Source organism: Saimiri boliviensis, chromosome 4 (genome assembly GCF_048565385.1).
Source record: "Saimiri boliviensis isolate mSaiBol1 chromosome 4, mSaiBol1.pri, whole genome shotgun sequence".
NCBI classification, from domain to species: Eukaryota; Metazoa; Chordata; class Mammalia; order Primates; family Cebidae; genus Saimiri; species Saimiri boliviensis.
In genome coordinates this window covers 152308085-152329350 of record NC_133452.1, presented here as the reverse complement: position 1 = coordinate 152329350, position 21266 = coordinate 152308085, and the positions used below count along the sequence as shown (strand labels likewise).

Here is a 21266-nt window from a genome sequence, read left to right as displayed (position 1 = left end):
TCCAGCTCGGGGCAGGCAGAAGGTGGAGGCAGAAAATTCTCTTTCCAAAGAGCAAATTGACAAAGTTTCAAATCGATCTTAGCTCCATTATTGTCAACGATTCTATCAAACAAAATGTTTCCTGAATATCACCTAAAGATTCAATAATCTCACTTGGATGGCACAAAGGAAAGATGGGAGAAATGTCAGCCATCTTTTTACAAATGGAGCGAGGGCAACACAGAGAATCATATACATGGCTCCAGCTGCTTTAGAGTGGACCCAGACCCGTTTCCAGTCTCCTGCAAATGGTGATTGCAGCAACCATCTACTGAGCTTCCAAACATGTGCCAGACACTCACAGTGTGCCATCAACAGTGATTTTCAGTGTATGTGTGTATGTGTATATGTGCAGTAAGCTATTCACAACAAATGTACTATTTTAGCCATTTTGTCAGTTATAATTCACTGGCATTAAATACATTCACATTGCTATGTAACCATCACCACCATCCATATCCAGAACTTTCTTATCATTCTAAATAGAAACTCTGTGCCTATTAAGATCTCTCTCTTCCCCACCCTTCTAGATACCCACCATTCTACTTTCCGTCTCTACGAATTTGACTACTCTAAGCACCTTATGTAAGTGGAATCATATATTTGTCCTTTTGACCGGCTTGTTCTACTGAGTATAATTCTTCCTCCACCCATACTGCAGCACCTGTCAGAATTTTCTTCCTTTTTAAGGCCGAATAATATTTCATTGTATGTACAGACGACATTTGCTTTATCCTTCATCTGTCAGGGGGCCCTTGGGTTGCTTCTACCTTCCGGCTGTTGTGAATAATGCTGTCATGAATGTGAATATACGAACGTGTGTACATGGGTGCATGTGAGTGTATAAAACCACACTAACTTACCTCTGATTTCTGTGATCAGCCTAGAGCAGAGGTTTCCATTTTACAGGTAAAGAAACTGGCACTCAGAGGAATGGCCTGCCTAAGACCAAACTCCTAGGTAAGTGGTGATTTTGGGATGTGAAGCCATGTGTACTGGACATGCTTCCTACCTGTGCTCCTTGGTTCCATGCAGTTCATGTGCTCTGTCCATTTAGCCTTCGTACCACTGTAGATAGCACGCATTCATTGGGACAATCTGTTTTTCATCATCGGTTGTGATGTTTTCAATTGATGGATTAAATCAGAAGCTCACAAGAATCCAATAACAAATGCCCAGAGACTTCCAAGATGTTAAATACCCTTTCCTCAGCATGCAGGGAAAAGTTGAGAAGCCTGAGAACTTAGGAGATCATTCCCATGCATGCCTGTACACTGGGATCCACCTTGAAGCAGGAGGGAAAGAGGGTCCTCTCTCACAGCCATGTGTCAACCTGGGATCAGATGGGAGAGACCAGACCAAGAGGGTGCACAGGTGTCTAATTCTCACCCCCTGCATTGCAGGCCTCCGGGAGCTTAGGGAAAGGGTTATTGAGACCAGTCCAAAGAAAAAAACTTGATGTTCCTGATCCTTAAGATTACATTTCAACCACTCCAGGCCTTAGGACTGCTTATAGATGTTTCAGGAATACTATTTTGAACCTAAAGGGAGAGTTTAGTGTGTTTGATCACTTGTGAGCAAGTCCAAAAAAAATACTATTTGCAGAATCTTATTTGCATAGGTTTTGCTTTGAACTAAGGGGTAAGAAGAGCAGGGGATAGAGCACTCAAGTGAGGGTATAAGCGGGCCGCTGCCTGACCTGCCTCACACAACTACGTCAGTGTGGCTGTGAGTTGGTACAGGTTAGTTGTATAAAGGCACGGGGCGCACACCCTGCAGCATGTCCCCAGCGGAAGGCAAGGGAGGAAGCTCCTCTCCAGCACCCTAAGCCTCCAGACCTCAGGGAGCACTGGGCGATGTGGCATTCTCCAGGGAGCTGGAGCAGTGGCAGTGGGGAGGAGCCTTCAGGCAACTTAGGTAGCAGAGGCTGTCACCACCTACAAGCAACTAGAGAGGAAGACAGTGACAGGTGCTAGATGACAAACTGCTACAGATGGGGGCCCTCCAGACCTAACAGGGGTGAGACCTTGACAGCAATCCTACATGCGTGAGAGGGGCAAGAGCAGAGACATCAAGCTATTGTGCTGTTTCTCTGGACCGTTCCACCCTCACAGCCTCACGCTTTTAGAAATCAGATGGTTCCTCTCACCCCTAGCATCCTATGACTCGAAGCAGCAATATTAACGATGTTCCACAGAGTACAAGAAAGACCGAGGAACCCACCTGGGAGGGACGGGGGATCACAAACGCCATGACAATGTCAGTTCCTTGAAAACAAGTTGTACACATGTTGTTTCTGATGAGCCTGGGACCCACGGCTCCGTGCTGCTGATTCCAGCACTAATGTGAGACTCCTGGGCCCAGGCACAGCGTCTGAGCTCAGTGGCCCCTCCCACACCGTGGTCCTGATGCATGCCATCCAATCCCCCAGGCACACTGCAGCGCTCCGTGTCAAAGCAGCGCCTGGCAGCATGTCACAATTAAAGGACCTATCAGCATTTCCATTCTAAATACCCCCTTTGGAAGGATTTATTATTTGTCCATTAAAATAAATTGAAGGCTTGCTGGAACACAGAGCCTCAGCATGTAAGCAATTTGTTGGAAGGGCTTTATTTTGGGGGGTGTATGTGTGTGAATGTGAGACTAGATTCAGACCCAATTTATTTGCAAGCTAACAGAACACACCATCAAAGGAACACTTCACAATCAATGTATTTTTTTTTCTAGAAACAATAGCAAAGGACAGTCAAGGAGTGCAAATGTAACCTGGAAAGGAGCTGTCAGGCATCTTTCCTCTTCCTAAATATCAAAGCCAAGCTGTGTTTGTGGCTCAGCCCCAGTGGACTGATCTATTGACTATCTAAATGACAGAGCTGCAGACAGATGGCGCCTGTCCCAGGCAGTTTCTCTGGGTGGTTTCCCGCAATGGGCTGACATCCCCCAGTTCTGGTGAACGGGCAGCACCCTAACAGTAAGGCCACTGTTAGCAGAAACTTCTCCAACAGAAACTCCTGCCAGCCATCACCCCTTCCTCTTCTGTGCTTATTACTGGGGGAAGAGAGCCCTAGGCCCAAATCATAAATCACCTCCAACACCAAAGTACACAGCCTTAATGTTTGTGTTTCCAAGTGACTTCAGGGGGCGCAGGGTCGGGGGGTTTGGGCTGGCTGTTTTTGTTTGTTTGAGAGACTGAAATGTGATGTTACTAACGCAGAGCTGGAAAAGAGGCGTTTGCTGGGAATTTTCAAAGATTGTTGTCAGTACATTTCTTAGCCCAAGTTGGCAGGACCAAGAGCTGAGATGAAAAGAAAAGAAATCTCAGCAGAAAAAAAAAAAGCCAGAGGTTTACCCGGAGATGGCTTGGAGAGGTAATGAGAGCCAGCATATCACTCTGTCTGCTGGTGGGTGTCGAGCACTGTTCTAGGAGCTTCTAATCTATGGACGCCAGCCATCCGAACAAAAGTCTTGCGAGGCAGGAACTGCTGCCACCCCACTTTTGCTGCAGAGGATGCTGCAGCCTTGAAGAACAGCTTGCCCGAGTGCACACGGGGGGAGCATGGCATGGAGGAAGGATTGGGCGGGCACTGAAGCCGCACCCGCACAGCCAGGAAGCCCAGCCTGCTCTCACTTCACTCCAGCAGATGTGCCCAAAGAAAGGGTGGCCTGGGGGAACACGAAAGAAAGGATATTCTGAGCCTTTATTTTTCACCTTGAAAACAGGTTTGTCCTCGTACTTGGGCAGTGTGTGTGTGGGTGTGTGTCTCTGTGTGTGTCTGTGTTTGTGTGTGTGTGTATTGGTGTGTGTGGAGTGTGTGCCTGTGTGATATCACAAGGCTATGTGATATCACATAGCTCTCCTTTTTTTTTTTTTTTTTTTTTTTTTTTTTTTTTTTTTGCATGCCTGCTCTTTGTGCTTGATGCCATGGCCGTAAGAACTGAAGAGAAAGGACTTTATGGAGAAGGCATTTGGTCCAGAAGCAGGAGGTGACCATCCACAGCCCACCTCACACACAGCCCCTGTTGGTGGCTCAGTGGGGCCTGCAACCCAGGTTTCCTGCTCAGTCCGTAGCTCTTCTGACTACAGAGGGTCCTGTGACCTAAGGGAAGGTGGGGGCAGAGTTTGCTCCAGTGTCAGAAAAGACCAAATGAGACCAGTCCAGGTGGGAATTCTTGTTAGTGGGATAGTCTCTGGTGCTGGGGCTTTCCACAGTCTTCCAGCAAATTCTAATCCTCATGTAGAAAACACACTTGTTCCTCTTGGCAGATGGAAGGAACATCAAGGGAGGGTGATGCTTCACCAGACTGGAGCGCCCCATCACTGCATAGGGTGGACCACCCACCCTTCTGGATAGATCCTTCCTCCTCACTTACAACCCTGCTTGTTTTTAAGAGGTCTCATTAGCAGAAAATGTTGTTGACAAATATTGCATAGGCAGTGCCCAGTGGTGCCTGGAAGTCCCAGTCTTCCCAGCTCTTTGAAGTCCAAGAATGAGTGTCATTGTCACCCGTCTTCTTTCTGATTACTCAGAATCCCTAGAGTGGGGACAGAGAACATTTTCAGCCTCAGCACCCAGGATCTCTAATAACGAATAGTGTTAGGTCTCTCGCTCAGATACTGCTGGATTGGGTAAATCTTTTTCTTTCTTTCCTTTTTATTTTTTGGGACAAGATCTCACTTTACAGTCCAGGCTGGAGTGCAGTGTTGTGATCATGGGTCACTGCAACTTTCCACTCTGGGACGCAGGTGATCGTTCCACCTCAGCCACACAAGTAGCTAGGACCACCATGCCCAGCTAATTTTAATTTTTTTGTAGAGACGGGATTTCACTATGTTGCCTGGGAGGAGGGTCTCAGACTCCTGGGCTCAAGCGATCCTCCCACCCTAATCTCCCAAAATGGTGGGATTAAAGACGTAAGCCACCATTCATGGCCAGTTTGGGTAAAGCCTAAAATGTTAGGAGTGGATCTCTTCCCCGAGCTAATTATTATACTTATTCTTGCACATCTGCAGCTGTTCTTCTTAACCTCCTTTGACTGGATGATGGAAACCTTTCTTTATCACTTTAGAGGACACCAGCACCTCTAAAGCATACAAGAGACCTTCTCTTCTGCAGATGTCACCTCTCTGGTTTTTCTTGGCTTCTCATTGACAGTCTAGTCATCTGTGTCCCTCTGACGGGAGCCATCTCCTCCTGTCTAGGACTTCCTGCTTGGACAGGTAGGCTGCTGACTTTCTTCCTCTGAGTGCCCCCCACCTAGGTGAGGGGTGTTAAAAGGCACCTCAGATGTGGCAGGGGATGGGCCACGGTCTGAAACCCAGCCCAGTGACTAAAATCCATGGGAACAGGTTACTTAACTAATTATTCCTCAGTTTCCTCATTTGTAAAATTGGAAAAATAGTTCCTGCTCCATTTGGCCTGCTGTGATGATTGAATGAGATGACCTAAATAACTTGTGTGGCAACTAGTAGGTCCTCAGGAAATGTCAGTTCTCTTAGTCACTGTTATGGACTAAATGTTTGTGTCTCTGAAGCGGGAAGTGAGGAGCCCTTACCAGACACCAGATCCTTCAGCACCTAGATCTTGGAGTTCCCAGCCTTCAGAACTGTGTGAAATACAGGTTTCCTGTTTAAGCCACCCAGTCTATGGTATCTGTTACAGCAGTGCAAGCAGGCCAAGGCTGTCACCTAGAGCTGGCCGTACTGAATTCAGGGTTTGGGATGCTGGTTATCTCTCTTCCCATTTCAGGCACAAAAAAACAACTTTCCCTGTCCAAAGAGGATATTGAGGGCCAGCTGGTGCCATTGTTTCCTACTTCCCAAATTTGCAAAAGCTACAAACTGCTTTGTTTTTTTGTATTCAAAGTGCTCATTCTCCGGCTGTTTTGCAGGTAGAGACATCAGACCACCGTGAACCCCTCTAGAGAGCATGTTGACCCAAGCAGCCCTGCAGGTGAGGGCTCTGAGCAAGCATGGGATGAGCATTCCAGGATTCCGCCCTAGATCACATACGTCCAGAGAGAGGCCTGAAATACAGACTTCCAGAGGACAGAGGTCTTTGCCTATTCAGGTCACCGATATATATATAAAGCTCCTAGAAAAATACTTGGCAGATGGCAGGCCCTCAGAAAATGTGTTGAATGAATAAATATTTGTTGACTGAATAAATGCTTCTGGGGCAAAATGGCTCCAAAAACAGCCAGTCTTAGGCCTGACCACCTTCTCTACCACTTATTCACTGTGCAGTTTCTTAAAAGTCATTGATCTTTCCCCCCACTTTATTCCTTTATCCCTCAGGTAGAGAGCATCCCACCAACTGTGGGGATAGTACCTGCAAAGCACATGGCATGAAGAAGAAACCAGAGTGGTTTGGCAGCCTTAGATACTGTGCTGAGGACCTGGAATCAGGAAGATCGGGCCCACTCTCAGAGGAAAGAACTGTCATCTGATGCTGGTGACCTCAAAAGTGTTAAGTGTCGGTGGGGTATGGTGGCTCACACCTGTAATCCCAGCACTTTGGGAGGCCAAGGCAAGTGGATCACCAGGTCAGGAGTTTGAGACCAGCCTGGCCAACCTGGTGAAACCCCATCTCTACTAAAAATACAAAAATTAGCTGGGCATGGTAGCAGGTGCCTGTAATCCCAGCTACTCAGGGGAATTGCTTGAACCCGGGAGATGGAGATTGCAGTGAGCTGAGACTGTGCCATTGCACTCCAGCCTGTGTAACAGAGAGAGACTCCATCTCAAAAAAAAAAAAAAGAAAAGAAAAGAAAAAGAAAAAGAAAGTGTAAAATGTTGCTACAACCTTCAACCTCTTAGGGCAGAGAAAGAAGACTATGGGTTCCTGATTCTTGGCCTCAGCCACAGTTTCTCAAGAATGCTCATGTAATGAGCTCACAGCCAGGTGCTTTTAATGAGACCTCCCATTCTTCTAGCTGGTTTCCCTTGTGACAAATGATCCTGTCTGGCAAGACCCTGCCTTTTCACTGTGGGCCTGTGCTCACAGCCAGTTACCTGGACATCCCGTGTCCTCTCACTTCCTCCTCCCTCTCTCCCTCTCTCTTTCCAGGTTCACTGATTCAAGGCCAAACTGCCAAGCTGCATCTTTCTCATCCTCAGTGGGGACTGCTGAACCAAGTTACAGATTCTGAATTCGTGAAGCAATTTGGTCAAGTTCATCCTTTCTATTTTTGCCTAGGGGCGGGAGGGGCAACTATATACCAATAGGCTATCTCAATTCTAGAAACATCCCCTCCTGCAAGATGAAATTATCCCCACAATATCAACATTCACAGCCTGTTTGCACTGGTATGGCTTTGATAGAACTTGTATCAGTATAAATATTACTTTAGCTTTTAACTGCTAATTATATCAACATAAACTTAATTTATAGTGATAATCACCGTCATAATGTGCTGCCGCCAAACATCCCCACTGATGCTTTGAGGCATCGTGTAAACTCAGCCATTAGCAATCATGTAAATGCTCCCATTACTCATTATGATACTGGCTAAAGAACTTCTCTAATTGACTTCTTCCCAAAGTCCATAGTAAGCAAGAACAACAGAAGACCAGAGAGTGCTGATCAATTTGTGACAACCGTCTTGTTTCTTACAATAGCCCATGGTGATAAATATAAAGTTGCAAAAGAGGACCTCAATATGGCATGAACAGATTCTTGATTCCTAATTTAGTCTTGGTCACATCAGTCGAATCACAACACTATCACTCAGACAAATGCCAAGTAACAGTTTGTAAAACGTGCCACTTTTATCTCCCTATGTCAGCATGAAGAAAAGGGTTTTGCATCCTGTAAATTCGTATTGCTTTTTAATTCAAGAGATTCAAAGTGCTTTACCCTTTTCAGTATTGCTCCTTTTTCTTTGGTGGGTTAGTGAGTATTTGTTGTTTATACCACCTGGTATCCACTCTCCTATCTACAGGCAGCCTTGCCCTAATAATGCTGGGCTTATACTCACCCAACTCTTAGCCTATATTGTTTTCATTGGGCCAACTCCATCCCCCAGGCTTGGGAGTGAAGCACGTGGTCTACGATAATTCAATCACCACGAGGAACCTGCCCCCTCTCCACAGTGATTGGTTCATGAGTGTGCATGTGACCCAAAGTCTTGCCAGTCAAGGTCAGAGATTCAAGTCTAGGAAGCACAATTTCTGTTTCTCCATTGGCTATGAGGCTCAGAGAAAGGCACTGTGGTGCTGTCGTCCCATTCCTAATGAGGAGAGTGGAGCTAAACCCAGAGTAGTGAAGAAACAAGCCATCATGAGATCTAAGCTTCTAAATTACGGTGCATCTGAAACCAGCCCCTTTCCTGGACTTTTCAATTATTTGCGTGTCAAGAATCCCTTTCTGCTTAATGCATTTGGGCTGTTTACTGTCACTCACAACCCAAATAATCCTAATTGATACAGGCAGCCAGTAGACTTTGATATGATTATGTCTGTTTCTATGATAAAGAAATGTGAGCATAAAGAAATGATCTCCAGTCAGTAAAAGAACTGTGTGAATTAAATACAGAGGCTACCAAGTATTTTAAAACCAAAGTGCCCTATAAATACATGAGTTTTAACAAAATTTGAAACTCAAAAGCCAGAGTTTCTGAACGCATTCAATCTTAAATATTTCCAATCCTTCAATCGATTCAGTGCCAAAGAAACCAAATCTCTGAGTAGGCAAACAAAAGCTTCAGGAAAGTAGCAGGGAATTCGGAGTGAGGCGGAAGGAGGAGCGGTATGGAGTCAATACAATGATCAATTCCAAATTCAGAAAGGCCGGCAAGGGTCTAAGGTAAAATATAAGAAGCTGGATCTGTAAGGTTCTCTGATACTTAGGAAATCTAGTTTACTGTGCACAGTTGAGTAAGTAAGTTCGAGGAAAATCAAATCCTGGGGGCTTGGAGAATGCCATTTTTCTTCTCTACACCCATAGTTCCAGCACCCCACCTGCTGCTCTCTGTAGTGCTGGGGACATGTTATCTGTCATAGTCCCCCCAATTAGTACTTTGAATCCAATCACAACAATGGGGACCATGCCCTCATCTGCCATGGGCGGGCTGGTTTCTGCAATTAAGCTAAAGTTCAGGTTTTGGCTAATAACAGCAAGGAATGTGACAGGGAACGGAATGCTTACTCATTAACTCATGCTAATGGGTAGTAGAAGCAACCAGTCACCAGCCCACTAGTGTGGAAGTGAGGCACGCTATGTCACTCTGATCATGGAGTGTTTGCAGGGTTATTTCACAGCATTACCGGAGTCTGGCAGTTTATCTAATCGGGAGCGGTTTTAAGGAAAAAGAAAAGGATAATTTTGTTTTAAGTGCCAGTCTTAGGTCTCAATATTTTATGAAATAGTCATTAATTTTCAATACGAGGCTGATGGTGATATTATGAGGGCTGCATGTGTATGCAGCAAATGTTTCTTGGACATCTCTAAGAGTTGGGTGAATGCAGGAGAAACAATTATCTCTTATTTTTGTAAGGCAAATGCTAATTATCACATCAGTCTCAGTTATCTGAGAAGATAGGTCACTGCAAAAAAGGGGACAGACTGACAGTGGGTGTAACAAGGGGTAACATGGGAAGTGGGAGAATGAATCTATTTTGCTTGTAGCAGAAACCATAGAATCCATTCATTCAATCAGTAATTCCTAAAACACAAATGTATTGAGTACCTACTAAGTGCCGGGTACTCTACCAGGTGCTGTGCCGTTCAATATTCAATACTAAAAGATGCAGAGCCTGTTCTTGCCCTCTGGGAGTTGACATTCTTTTGATCACAAGGAATTAGGTCTCAGGAGACCCAGTTAGGTCTTGGATTCTGGAAAAATTTTAAAGCAGCAATTTCTGCCACCCAAGTCTGACTACTTCTCACACTTGGGTCACCCAATTTTAGGCATTGGTGACCTAGAAAAGTATTGGCGTTCATGTAAACATTATGTTTGAGATTTTGGGATCCCAGGGATTAACCTACAGGCATTGATGCAGACTTTGTTCTTTTTAGGTCAGTTGGATAAAGCAGGCACACAGCCCCTGATCCTCTTTGTCCCAGTTAAACTATTATTCTCTATCTCATCGTCACAGACAGTACTTAGCCCCAGCCCCCGTTAGCTGCCTTGCACGTCCGCTGTTCAGAACACATAAAGGCAGGGCATGGATAAGACTATATTTGTCATGACTATAGGATAAACAGCTTAAAACACATACGGGAGACATAATGGGTCATTTTTCAAAAATGATAATGTCTGCAAAAACCCTCGGAACAGTTTTAAGGACTACGCAAATCTACAGCACAATCAGGGTCATCTATTGTGGGGGTCATTTTGTGGGACTCTCTTATTACAACAGCTGCAGATGTGTTCCTAAATTGATGCTTCCATTTTAACTATTAATAACAGGAAGGCAAGTCCCAACTTCCCTCCAGAGTACCATCTATTCAAAATTAATTTATTAAAAATGCATTCTAGTCATTAGTGCTAAGCAGATTTATGAAAAGCAGATCAACTAGGATACGGAGATGTGCCAGCCCTTCAGTTAGGATCTGTGCCATGTTTGCTAGCATTTATCTAGAATTCTGGTCATGTGTGTCAATATTTGCCGACTACCAGTTTGCAGGTTATTTATTTCCCCTGGTCCATTTCTCATGGTGACACGGCTTTCCAGCATTGTGTGACAGGTGGTAGTTGACACCAATCTATATTAACTTCAGTTTATGCTAAAAATATTCCACTACGTGAAGGGACTGTTCAGATTATGGTCTGGGCATATGTCAAATGTTAGGAGGAGTCTTAAAATTTCTCCTCATTTTAAGGTGGTGAGCAATTTGGCTTTAATTTTTTGACTGGCATTTTTACTATTCTTTTGGTAGGATGTCAACTGATTTAGGGACAGCTGCTAACACCAGCTACAAAATATATTTTTAAAAGAAAATATTTAATGAGGACTCAGGTAAGGCCTTGTGTAAGGTTTCGAAGTTAACTGTTTCATCAGTGGGGGGATGGATTATGTAGTGCAAAAGCAGATTTTAAAAAAATCAAAGACCTTTTTGCTTTTAAATAGTAACCATCAAAAGAGTTAATTTAGGGGCCAGCTGTTCATGCTGGAATTCTACTTTCCTTGAAATTGTATTATTTTTAAAAATGTAAGCCAGTTTATAATTTTAGAAAGAAAATTATTTCTATCTATTCATCATTGAATTTTAGAGATAAAAAGGATCACAGAGACCCTGTGGTCTCTTTAACTCTTGGGCATACTGAAGTCAGGAGGTAAGCGGTGGCTCCTGGGCGCACAGCTGTAGCAGTACAACCCGTGCTGGAACTCAGATTTTTCTATGCCATCATGGCCTCTGAGCTCTCTGCTTATCATTCTGTGAGCATCTACACTTTCTCTTACTTTATCTTACTGCTTATCAAAAGGAAGGAGCAAAATGCAGAATTTTCAAGTTGGAAAAGATCCATTTGCTGATATACATTGCTTGAGTAGTTATTTGGCTAGCTGCTATTATATACTAGGCATTATATTAGTTATTAAGGAAACTAACATAAATCATTTCACTGACTAAAGTTTTTATAATTTGGGGTGTACACATTCACGTGTGTGTGTGTGTGTGTGTGTGTGTGTGTGTGTGTGTGTTGGTGGCAGGGATGGCCATGCGGGTTGAGAGAAACAATTGCCAAGGGAAAAAAGCAATTCAGTAAGTGCACTGAGTTGTTAGAGAAGATACAATACCAAATCTGTCCTAGGGAAGGAGGGTGCCCAGGAGAAGGTGGGATTCAGGCTTCAGAATCATCCAGGGAGTTTTAGTTATTAAATCAAAATACACCTTCCAGAGCATATCCCAGAAACACAACATTAGAATTTCCAGAGCAGGCGGAGAACAAAATTTACATTTAAAAAATGCTTCCACATGGTTCTGCTTTTCAGCCAAGCTTGCCGTCCACTGTCTATGCTACCCAGGGTTAAGGTGTCTGGCTGGTCAGGAGGGATTCATAAGGGCAAATGCCTCTTGCACGAAAGCCTGGAAGCGAAAGAAAGCATTTCCAGGCAGTCAGAGATGACCTTTGTATTAAGCCATTCTCACATGCCCTAAGAAAATACCTGATGCAGGGTAATTTATAAAGAAAAGAGGCTTAATTGACTCACGGTTCTGCAGGCTGTACAGGAAGCATAGGGGCAACTGCTTCTGGGGAGACTTCAGGAAGTTTCCAATCATGGCAGAAGATGCAGGGGGAGCAGATGTCTTATGATGAAAGCAGGAGCCAGAGAGAGAGGGTGGAGGTACCACATACGTTTAAAAGATCAGATCTCACAAGAACTCACTATTGTGAAGACGGTACCTAGGAGACGGTGCTAACCCATTTCTGAGAAATCTGCCCGCATGAGCCAATCACCTCCCACCAGGCCCCAATTCCAACACTGAGGATTACTTTCAACATGAGATTTGGGTGGGAACACAGATCCAAACCATATCAACCTTAGACCTAGTTAAGTCCAGAGTTCCTTGCCCAGTCATTGTTCCCACCAGACCATCTCCGACAAGCCCAGGCAGAACAAAAGCTAATGGGTTACTGTGCCCAACACCCTAGCTGAATGTTCCCCTCTGATTGGAGAGCTGAGTAGTCAGCAGACAAAAGCACCTGGGGAGAGCTTATAAGACCAAGGTGTAGGAGTGGGGGAGATCTCTTCTCAAAATATCGAAGACCTCACTGGCATTAAAAACAGGTCTCCCTGGAACCTGCAGCAATTCCTAAACAGTTGTCTGCATTCCATTGCGAAGTCAGGGCAAAATGAGAAAATAATGGACGATAAGGTGAATTTTCCCTAAAGTTTAACTTATTTATTTATTTATTTATCTTAGATGGAGATTTGCTCTTGCTGCCCAGGCTGGAGTGCAATGGCGAGATCTTGGCTCACTACAACCTCCGCCTCCCGGGTTCAAGCAATTCTTCCGCCTCAGCCTCCTGAGTAGCCAGGATTACAGGCATTTGCCACCACGCCCCGTTATTTTTGTAGTTTTAGTAGAGACTGGGTTTCCCCATGTTGGTCAGGCTGGTCTCGAACTCCTGACTTCAGGTGATCTGCCCGCCTTCAGCCTCCCAAAGAGCTGGGATTGCAGGCGTGAGTCACCTTGCCCAGCCAGCGTATTTAATTTTGAAACCTCTGAGTAAAAGGGCCTTTATTATTCAGAAGAATGTAAAATAATAGTTAATAACATTTTATGTCCTTTATTTAGAAAAACCAAAAGCTACCAGCCGTATGTCAGTCTCTGAAATTAAAAAAAAAAAAAAATTTGACTGGTCTTTGAAACCCAGATGTCTAGGGACAGGCAGTTCAGAACTTCTAAACAGAACTCTTTTTTCCTCAACTCTTATCTTGTCACTCTTTATCCTTACATGCACTAAAATTCCACTGCAGATAACCCCTGAACCTTTTGTAAATTGCTCTTTTTTTGTACTATCTTAACAAACTTTGATTTCTTTTTGATTTATCTTATTCACCATTACTGTACTTGCTGAAATCAATCTGAATACATGCACAGTTGGAATGACATATTTAAACTTTCATTAGAACGTGACCACTTATTCGAACCTCTAAAATTGCTAGACACAATTTCAGAGATACTAAAATTTTTTTCTCAACAACGAAGGTAGAAAGACAATTATTCCTTCTCCCCAAACCTGTTTCCCCGGGAGAGCTTTCTTTTTTGCAATCATAATATTTGATGTCATCCGCTGCTCCAGAATCTTATATCAGTGAGTAGATGTACTTGTTTCCCTTGTGGTTAGGGGCTCAATTTATGTGGATATGAATAAGATTTATGGTGTGTAATAAACATTACTAAAACGTGACAAAAGAGTGAAGATTTAAAGACACTTACTAATTTAAGATGACATTTTAAACATTCACAGTCTTTAGAGCAATACATATTTCAGGTCTTTATACAGGTTTCCAGGCGGAATGTCTATTAGGAAATGAAAATCAGCTGTGTACTTTCTCTCTGCACAACTCCCCTCTCCCATTTATCGCTACCCAGTAGCTACCCTATCCATCAGTGTTTAGTGCTGCCTTTATGCTCAGCACCTAGATGTTAAACAAATTAGAATCTTAATATATGAGGTGTGACCATGAGGCCTAAAAGGAAATAGAGAAGAAAAAAACATATGAAAAAAAAAAAAAAAAAAAAAAAAAAAACAGAAAAAAGAGGCAGGCCACAGCTTCATTAGGATGCCTGGCTAGAGCTCTTAAGTTCTCAAGGACTGAAATTGACTTAGTGCCAGTCTTCTGGAAAATGCTGCCCAGCCTATTTTTCCTCTTACATGGGAAAATTATACAAGTAAATCTACCAAGAAAACATGCCATGGAAAGTTGATTCTTGGCCAATTTTCACACATCTGGTTTGCTGGGCAGTCTTTGCTCATCAGCTAATAAGGACTTAGGTGAACCCAGCTTAGTCAGGGCCGGCTCCCCATTCCGCGTTTGAGCTCACCTGGATGCCACCCTCAGCTCTGGCCTGGCACTCTTCATTCAGGGCCGCTTTTATTTCCAACACAAAAATGGTCTTGTGTTGTTAAATGGTATCTAATTTTTCTAATAGTAGACAGTAGAGTTTCTTGCTGGTTGTCAGTAAGTGTGCTTTATTTTGCCTCCCTAATTTGCTCGCAGTTGAATCTGATTGCATTTACTTGGGCAAAAAGGAGGGGCTGTGGCGACCCTGAAAGCCATGTGCTTCAAGTAGCCCTAATGATCTCATGGGGTGTTGTGTGTAATGCAAACCCCAGGTCTCCTCCACTCTGAGTAGATGCCAGTCTCAGTGACTGACATGTACTTAAGCACTCAGGGCTGTTTTTCAGTGTGTGATTTACTCTCTCCCCTTTAATTACCCTGGAGATGGCAAGCCGCGAATACTTGAGGCTTGGCTTTCAGGGTACAGAGTATTCTCTGGCCCAGGACACGGATAGCACCTGGTGCCTTTGGGGCCTGAGCTAATTCAGGGAGGAACCCCATTACAGGTTCCAGGGTGGACTTAACTCTGCATTTCTAGGAATTTCAAAAATATATATCTAGGAGAGGAGTCTCTATGGTGAATTATGGTCGGCCACAGAAGAGAATTTAACTCATTCCAAGGAAGCCCATAATGTTCAACAACCCATATTATAGAGAGCTATTTTTCTCTCTTCTCACATAGCTGCACCCCAACGCCCTGTGCATAGAGGGCTTAATAAGGATAGTTCATCTTCTTCCATGGGTAGCACTCACTCTAGTAGCTACCCACATCACTGCCACACCTCTACCAATAAATGAGAGTTAAGTCTTGACGTCATTTCTAGTTCCTGTAATCAACCTAGGTGCTGTTCAAACTTGGAAGAACAAGAAATGAGTCAGGGAAACACAGGTTGCAAAGATGGTTTCTTACAGCTGCGGGCTTTTGCATAGCCCTTCCCTTGAATATTAGTGAGCCAGCCTATTTCCTCTCACCTTTCTGGACGCTGCACCTTACCTACTGCTGTATGGATACATGCCTTGAGTGAGTTTTCTACCAGTGAAGGAGTTGTGGCTTGTCAGGCCTGCCTTCTTCCCAGGGCAGAGAGAGGCTCGGGCCTTCCCAGTTCAATTTTTTTAAATGGGCCAAAGTCCTTAACAGGCAGCTATCCAAAGAAGATACGGAGATGGTAAATAAGCATATGAAAAGATGCTCCACATTGTACGTGATCAAGGAAATGCAAATTAAAACAGCAGTGAGATACCACTACACACCTATTCAAATAGCCAAAAAACACTGATGACACCAAATGCTGGTGAGGACATGGAGCAACAGGAACTCTCATTTATCAATGATGGAAATGCAAAATTGAACAGCTGCTTTAGAGGGCCATTTGACAGTTTCTTACAAAACTGAACACGGTCTTTCCATATGATCCAGCAATCACACTTTTTGCTATTTCCCCAAATGAGCTGCAAGTGTCTGTCCACACAAAAGCCTACAGAGGATGTTTACAGTGGCTTATCTATTAGCTGCCAAAACACGGAGACAAACAAGGTGTCCTTCATTAGGTGAATGGAGAAACAAACTGTGGCACATTCAGACAAAGGAATATCATCCAGCACTAGAACTAAATGGGCTATCAAGTCATAAAAAGACATGGAGGAAGTTTAAATGCATATTACTAAGTAAAACAAGACAATCTGACAAGTTTACATACTTTATGATTCTAACTACATGACATTTTAGAAAAGCAAAATTGTGGAAACAGTAAAAAGATAAATGATTGCCAGAGGTTAGAGGGTGAGGGAGGGATGAATGGGCAGAGTGCAGAGGATTTTCAGGCAGTAAAACTGCTCTGGAGGATACTATCATGGTAGATATACACCATCATACATTTGTCCAAAGCCGTCGGACATCCAACAGCAAGAGTGAGTCCTAATATAAACTGTGAACTGTGATTGATAATGATGTGTCAATATAGATTTATCAATTGTGACAAGGGGACTGCTCTAGTAGGGGCTGGGTGCTGATAATGGAGGAGGCTGTGCATCTGTGGGGGCAGGAGGCATGTGGAAAATCTCTGTACCTTCTGCTCAGTTTTGCTGTGAATCTTAAACTGCTCTAAAAAAAAAATGAGGTCTTGGCTGCGCATGGTGGCTCAAACCTGTAATCCCAGCCAAGGCAGGGGGATCACGAGGTCAGGAGTTCAAGATCTGCCTGGCCAACATGGTAAAACCCTGTCTCTACTAAAAATACAAAAATTAGCTGGACATGGTGGTGCCTGCCTGTAATCCTAGCTACTCAGGAGGCTAAGGCAGGAGAATTGCTTGAACCCGGGAGACGGAAGTTGCAGTGAGCTAAGATGGTGCCACCGCACTCCAGCCTGGGCGACAGAGTGAGACTCTGTCTCAGAAAAAAAAAAAAAAAAAAAATGGAGTCTTTCTTTAAAAAGTTAAAAAGATTCAGCCCTGTAGCCGGTCCCATTGAAGGACTAAGTAATAGGCTGCAGAAGAAAGGGTGGAAGGCTGCAGAATTGATCTGGCTGAAGGTCCTGAAGGCACTAATGAGAGAGGAGGCCGGCTGTCCATCCTTCTTCCATTAACTGCTTTGGGAATACTTGAAGAGCCCCATAATGATTTTACTAACGTCAGAGTTCCTCCTTGGAGAGATGGAATCATTGCACATCATATCTAAAGGTGGACCACAAGCCTTGAAATCAATTAGACGAGGTCCAGGAAATTATTTTCTTTTGCTTCATGTAAGTTTACTTGACCTCATCTTCCCCCAGTGGGCAATAGTTGGTGTATGTGTGTGTATGTGTATGTGTGTGTGTGTGTGTGTGTGTGTGTGTGTGTGTGTGTGTGTGTGTGTATTTGTGGATGTGTGTGTGTTTTGTGGGCTTTGCCATGGACGTTTTTTGTCATGGATGCTGCAAAGCTAAATTGGGTGAAAACTGAAGACTCATTGGTAAATCTTTCTTTAAGTGCCTGTTTCCTTGAGTAGACTGTTGGCTACTCATTTCTATATCCCCTGACCTAGCTAGCACAGGGCCTGCTCTCTACTAAGGGCTGAAGGAATGCTGGTTGAAGAGGGTTAGAATGATACTAAAGAATGGGGTTTCCCAGATGTGCCTACAGGAAACCACACCCTCCATACAACCCTGTGGACAAGAGCACACATTTTGGATTCAGACACCCTCAGGTTCAAATCCTGTTTCATACAAGGAAGCCAGGTGGCACTAGGTCTGTGATCTTGTCTCTGTGTCTCAGTGATGGGGTGGGCACCTCTGCTGAGCTACATCACAGCATTGTGGTGTGACCATGAATCAGAATATAAACGTGCTTTAGGAATAAAGTTACATTTAGATGCATTATACAATTGTAAACATTTTAGAGATAAGTGTAAGAATTACGTGCAGTTTTTAAACAATGGAAGCAATTTATTTCAAAATAATAAATGTCCTAAGGTAATTTTTAACCAAAAGTCATAGCTGTTTAAGTCAAAAAGCCTCACAATTGCTTAAAAGTCATGATTAATTAATGATCTCTTCCCTTGTTAATTGAAAATAGAAACGTTAAAATCTACATTGGAAAAACACATTGCTGAACAGGCATTAGGACTGCACAGGAGAGTCTGATAACAGCAGCTAAGCAGCTTTGAGGTCTGTGGCCAGCATAAGTTACAAAAGCAATGCTGTATTTCTTCACTCTTTTTTCTGGTTAAATGTGTATTTTTGTTTTTCAACGATCTCTCTAATACCATGGGAAAGCTCTAAATGTCATTCTTTCTTGATTAAGAGAAAAAAATAAGGCACATTGGCACTCCTAATCCAGCCCCTTGCCAAAATTTTTGGGGTCAACATAATCTCTTCCTAAGTCAGGAAATGATATTTCAGCCCTTCAGATCAGCCTGAGCTTTCAAATCCTTGCTCCAGTGTGCCCACCTGGAGGCTCTAAAACCTCCCACGCATCAACCAGCCACAGCCAAGACCAAAGCTGATATGTTGTGTCCTGCTAGTCATCGGTGTGTATGAGTTGCATCTTAGGTACCAGCTCAGCCGCAGGTGGGAAGTGCATCAGGTGGGCTCTTGGGGCCCCAGATCCAGGCCTTAGCATTTCCGAACCTGCCCTGGGCCAGAGTGGAGCCCACTGCCCTGAAGGGTGAGTACCAGGTTTGGCAACATGCACCACAATCTGACTGAAGAGCCCTTGGACCTTAGCAAACACGGGTGGAAGGCTGGCAGTACTCCCTGTGGGCCTGTGGTGGTGGCCATAGGGTGAGGCTCCTGTGCCTGTGGGAATCGGCGGGAAGAGTAGGAAGGGTGGGTCTTAAAGACAATGAGCCTCTTGCTTCCTGTTGCCATCATTGAAAGGAAGGAGGGATATCTAGGGCCATGTCAGACATAAACAAGGCTGCTAAATGTGACCTCTTCATTGGACACACATTAAGAGAAGTGGAGGGCTGTACTCATAGCTGTAACTTGTGGATCGACCGTGGACACAGCCTGATGACTGAAGCCCAAAGCTGCTGCATGTACCAGGCTGCGTCCCTCTCTTTAGGGGTGGGTTCTCCCGCTTTCAGCCCCATACTGGAGACCCAGGGGGAGGACAGAGGAATTATGACTCAGGCTGGCAGCTTTAAGCTATTTGGAGAAAGGCGCACAGGGTTTGAATGACCTTTTCACGCCTTCTCAGCCTCCCAGCTAAGCTGTACTTCCAGGTTCCAGGAAGTCCAGCAGACACAGAATTCCTCGACCAGGATCAGTCATTCGGAGGCAGTAGGAGACTCCCTGGAGTGAGCAGTAGAATCTTGTCTCAAGTTCTTCCTCTTCAATGCTTTATCACTCATTATATTTGTCCATAGAGTGAACAGAATATTCAATCATCTGTTTACCCACTGATTTATCAATTATCTATTAAACTCTTTCTGTGTTACACGTGTCAGGCCAGGCTCTGGGGGGGAAATCGTGAATGAGATCTCTCTTTACCTTCAAGATCTTTCCAGGCCAGGGTGTGTGTGTGTGTGTGTGTGTGTGTGTGTGTGTGTGTGCTGGTTTTTGTTTTAGTCTGGTTTGGTTTAGTTTGGTTTCAATTCTTCGTCTCAGTGCCCAGTGAGATAGATGCCTCCTTGCCTTCATGGCCTTTCCAGGTTTGGAATTTTGTTTGTGGGTTGGTTTGTTTATTTGTTTGGTTCAATTCTTTGTTGCAGTTCCCAGGATGGTAGCTGATTCTGAGTGATTGTGCAGTGTGTCTCTGTTATTACGAATGAAAATGGCCAGGCCCACCCACATGAAGCGGGGTGGACCCAGGACGCCTTACACCTTATGAGACTGATTCTCTGCCCCCTTCACTTTCCCTAGAAGGTAGCATCTAACCAAAATGAACAACAAGAAACTCTTAGGACAGAACAGATGGAAATCATACAAAGGGGCAGCTTCTACCTGAAGTGTAGGTGAGGGAGCATAAGGTGTGGGTACAGGCAAGGAAAAGAAGTTGTTGTAGACCAGCAGGCACCATGTTCTTTGTATGTTCACTTTTCTTGCTATGAGAACTTTAAAATCCTTTCCACAGGTTTTAATTAGTATCTCACTTTCCTTTCGTCAGTCCCCTCTCCCCAAAATGCTTCTAACTGCCTGGTTTTAAAACATCACAGGGCACCAAAAAACCCCTAGACCAGGATTGAGCATCGCTTTTATCCACCACACTCTAAGGAAAGTCACCAGGGAGGACCCAGGAGCCCAAAGAAGCCAGGAAGCCCCATCTCTTCTCTCTGCCATCCGCAGCAGCACTGCTACCCAGGCAAATCTTCTTCCTCCTGTTTCCCAAGTCAGGGCTCCTGACAGAAAGCCAGAGCTGAAGATTACAACCATGGCATGGAATCCCACACCTCTAATTAGACGAAAACAGAGCAAAGCATCAGAATGAGGCAGGAGGACATCCAGAGAGCAAGGAGGCACAGAGAGCAACTTCATAGCTGAGCATCCTTGAGTTGTCTCCTAACTTTTCTGTCTTGTATCACAGTTCCCCACCTTCACCCCACTGGGGAGTCATGAGAATCAAAGAAATAATTGATGCAAAATGCATTTCCAAAGTTCCTGCCTTAATTTTTTATCTATAAAATGGGTAGAATAACACCATCTACCTCATAGGGTTATTGCAAATGTTAACTATACATACAGCATTTAGAAGAGGGGCAGAGTTAAGAGTAAGTAAGCATTAATATAAGATTTATATGAGCATTCACTTTTGTAACAGTTGGGTCTGGGCAGGGCATAGACAGCACAGCGAAGAGTTTAACTGAAGAGTTATTTACTGCGGATACTATTTACACAGGTGGCAGCAGGTTTTAGGGATCAATGAAGCATGGTAAAAGGACCAGCCTGGGGCTGGAGCTGTGGAAGAGGCAAGGCCGGGGTTGGGGAAATGAACACACCAACCTTTCTCTCCTCCCACCTTCTCATGTCTCTATGTCTCCATTGCCAAACCAGCCAGAAGCAGAGGGCAAGTGAGCCCACATGAAGCAGTCCACAGGTCAGTTTTGGGGGGCATAGAGCTTGGATCTGATGGAGGAGAAAAACCAAGATAACTAGCACAGCTATTCTTAGGGGTGAAGTTGGCATTAGTGTTAATATTTGTATTAACCAATGCAAATGAATATTATTGCTATTAACATTGTGTATCTCTAATAACAGGACCTGTTTTTCTTTTACATAGATCTGAGTTTCCCGCTTTG

At 44.1% G+C, this 21266-nt stretch overlaps 1 long non-coding RNA gene across 1 annotated transcript in view; it reads right to left on the bottom strand.

Annotated features, from left to right (window-relative positions):
- Positions 1-2733: 2733 nt before the first annotated feature.
- Positions 2734-21266, bottom strand: part of LOC141584397 (uncharacterized) — a 38081-nt gene continuing 19548 nt past the window's right edge. The window contains exon 2 of the long non-coding RNA XR_012517446.1: positions 2734-4572. This is a non-coding gene — a long non-coding RNA (uncharacterized LOC141584397). The remainder of the gene's footprint in view (positions 4573-21266) is intronic.